The sequence below is a fragment of the Silene latifolia genome, chromosome 8, assembly GCF_048544455.1.
Source record: "Silene latifolia isolate original U9 population chromosome 8, ASM4854445v1, whole genome shotgun sequence".
NCBI lineage: Eukaryota > Viridiplantae > Streptophyta > Magnoliopsida > Caryophyllales > Caryophyllaceae > Silene > Silene latifolia.
The window spans coordinates 41,037,570-41,041,290 of record NC_133533.1 but is presented as its reverse complement, the minus strand read 5'-3'; the positions used below and the strand labels follow the sequence as shown (position 1 = coordinate 41,041,290).

At 29.9% G+C, this 3,721-nt stretch overlaps 1 long non-coding RNA gene across 1 annotated transcript; it reads right to left on the bottom strand.

Moving 5' to 3' along the window:
• Positions 1-930: 930 nt before the first annotated feature.
• LOC141594298 (uncharacterized) lies at positions 931-1,843 on the bottom strand. Its single transcript, XR_012522106.1, has 2 exons — positions 1,668-1,843; positions 931-1,377 (listed from the first exon to the last, which is right to left on the bottom strand). It is a non-coding gene; the product is annotated as an uncharacterized LOC141594298 (long non-coding RNA).
• Positions 1,844-3,721: the final 1,878 nt, after the last annotated feature.

Below are 3,721 nucleotides of genomic sequence, written 5' to 3'. Positions count from 1 at the left end.
GGGATGATTGTCATTTATCTTCTCTTTTACAAGTCAAGTCAGAGATTTGAGAAAATCGATTGGGATATATGAGGCAAACATTTTTCCTACTTCATTCTCAATTGGAGATAATAGTAGCAAAAAGACTTATTTTGGTTGTTATGAGGACATGTACAAGTGGGAGACTGAAGGAGTTATGCCAATTGTTCTATACAAATTATCCCGCTTGAGTCTATGCAATCGATATGCCTAGATAGTGATCAATGTCTGTTTGACACTTAAATGGTTTATGTGTCTAATAGTCTTAAGTGGGTCTATTGGGTCACACACAAAAGATACTAAATTAGTGTAATTATAAGCCTGACTTATAATTATACTAATATGGCTCTAATATGGATTAGGCCCAGCTGCATTGAAGATAAGGTTAAATAAGACTAGCAATGTATCTCACTTATGTAAGAAAGTGTTTGTCTGACAAACCTATTCATTCCATTCAGTTTAGTCTGACAATAAAGTGAGAAAAACACAAGAGGGAAAAGGAGTTTTCTTCTTCCCTTCAGAACCAGCGTACAAGGAGCAGAGCACTAGATCAGTACCTGTGTGGATACCGGTAGAGGCGTCACATCTAGGTGCTTATTATTCTTCTCGGGTTTCGGATTTCTACAAGCTTTTACATACTTATTATTATTCCGTTGCGCTAGAAGGTATATAACGATTCGTGTTATTTATTATGTTAGTTTGTTTAATACTTGTAATTAATCCTGGCTCATAGGATATGTGAAACTCTACAACGTGATTTGCAGGCTATCACGTATATCCAGGAGTTTTCTATTTCCTTTATCATGAACATTTGCTATAGTTCAATCCATTTAAATTCGAACTTGGGGCAACTCAATGAATTTCAAAGCAACATAAAACTAAACTTTGAGTTGATCAACTTAATTGTAGACATATAATTAAGACTTAAATCCTATTTCTCCTAGCTAATTCAAGTGATCATTATTCAACAATACAAACAAAATTAACTAAAAATTTGACATACACAACCGTAAATCTAGACTAATCCACAATTATTCATACTTAAACCTCAGTCTCAAATTTGCCCTTTTATTTTATAATTGTTTATTATGGACTAACAGATAAAATCAACAAGAGCATATATCTTAACCCTGTGACACATTTCACGTATGATAGAGTGATGCCAATTTCTGTAGATGAGACAATAACACCTTGTTCTCTTCATTAAGACGATTAGCTTCTTCTTTCAACTTGGAATTCTTCATTAATATACCTTGATTCTTTAAAAACAACTCCAAGTTCTTCTCCATCAACAACATGTTTGTTTTCAACTTTTTTGCTATAGATGATGACGACGATGATAATAATAATAATCTCTTCCTGTTTTTGGGAAAAAATGAGTTAGTCGTGTTTGCATCGTATATGCTGAACAACTACTCGCAGTTGTTCCAGATGAAAATACTGATGGGTGATACTCATAATCAGTGTTTGAAACCCGTCAACACTGAAACAACCCGAAATATATATACCGTACCACCAAAAAACCACGTTCATTAACAATCGAAAAAATAGTCAAGTCGATAATGTATTAAAAGTAGTAAAAAAAAACAGCATAAACAAGGACTTGCATAAATGGTTGGTTACATATGGAAGTATTTGAATATTGTTACCTTTGACGACGACGATTATAATGTAAGAAGTTATTGAAGCGGGTCATGTGTTTGAAGCTTCTGCACATCTTTAGCATAAAAGTTAGTGCGTGGTCGCGTGGGGTAAAGACTGAGACTATGTGACAAACATTTAGCTCTTTTTTTCTCTATGTTATGAGGGTACTGGGTAGTATATGTTGTAATGTATGTGTGCATATATAGACTAGAGTGCCAGTACGAGTACTTATCACAGTTATTTATTTGTCGTTTTTATTTTGTGAGATGTATTTTAATTAAAGGTGAATAAAAGAATTGAAACAAAAGGAGTACAAATTAGTTAAAGAGTACAAATTAGTTATTTCCTTATATTAGTGGTGGTTGAGTCAGGATTTACGAAAAACTTAAAGGGACGAGTGGGTAATGCCGTAATGATATAAAATACACCGAAGAAAATCCGAAAAATTTAACCAAGTATTTCTAAGTTTCATACGTCAAGAGACAAACGCCCTTGCTACAATGCTACCTCCTAACTCTACCACTGCTTATGACACTGTTTTATGGTAAAACAAGCAATAAAAAGTAGGTTAATAGATGAAATTAGGTCTAATAGTCTTTTAAACGTGTTGGAACACAACACATATTAATGATCCAAAATGAAAATATTTAGAAATACTCTCATGAGAAATTGCTTGAAAAGAATAAATATTCAAGTTCTTTCTCACTTACATAATGTCTATTTTCGAATTACTTACGTTGTTCAATGAGCACACAATAAAACAAAATAAAATAAAAAACTGTACTTATACAACAACAACAACAACAACAACAACAAAGCCTTAATCCCAAAATGATTTGGGGTCAGCTGACATGAATCATCCTTTAAACTGATTTTACTATAAAACCGTTCTATATATAAAGATTTTTCTATGCCATCTTGTTTTCTATTTTAAAAAATTTATAATCAAAATCAAAATTTCTAAATTTGGGACCTCTCTAAGGAGTAGTAAATGATAACAATGATGGCAATAGAAAAATAATGATGACAAAAAGCCAGAACGGTAGCTACCAGTGAGAAGAAGAAAGAAGACGATAGATGAAAAGAAAATTTGAAAGTAGTGAGTAGCAAGACAGAGATAGTATCATTTTCGTTTTTGGCGTTTTCACTTTTTCATTTATGATTCACATCTTTTTGAACCTCCATTTTCTCAGCTTATAATTTGTAGGGTTTGAGTTGCTTACAAAATAACACATACCAATGAGATGACACCGGGTGTTACTTAAATTGAGCGATATTCGGGATATTATTGTAAATTCTTTAGCCATATTGTTTTCCCTGCATAAAAATCCAAATCCCTTTACCTACTGAGAGAATAAAAATTCTCAATAATTTTCTCTTTAAAAGAAATCTGCTAAATAAGGAAACAAGGCTCTATTTTTATTAAATTATTATCTTTTAATTAAGATATAATCTTGAATCATTAATTTTTTTTAACTAAATTATAATCTTTTAATTAAAATAAAACAAAATTGGTATAAATATAAAATTCGTATATGAAAAACCGATAATTGAATATTATTAGCTTCGTATAAAAAAACTTACCACGTACTTAATTCGTATAAAAAAAATTATGAACTGATATTATTGATTTTGTGACAAAAAAAAACTTTAAAATTATTTGAGAAAATTTATAAATTGAAATCATTAGTTTTGTGGTAAGAAATTTCATTAAAATACACATTTCATGACTTTACTCAATTTTTTTTATTAGTTTTCCATTTCAATTTTTGTCCTCATATAAAAATATGAAAAATTAAGAATATGACAGTTTTAAATAATATAAATAATAAAGTACATCCCCCCTACTAGTAAGAGAATAAAAATTCTCTTAGTTTTCCCTCCAAAAAGCATCTAACTAAATAAGTCTTTTATTACATTATTATCTTTTCAATGAATATATTCTTATAAATAAACTCTAATTTTTTAAATAAATTCATAATTATGATTTTTTTATTTAAAATAAAATAAAATTGATATTAAATTATAAACTATAAGTTGCTAAATTTTTCAGCAATAC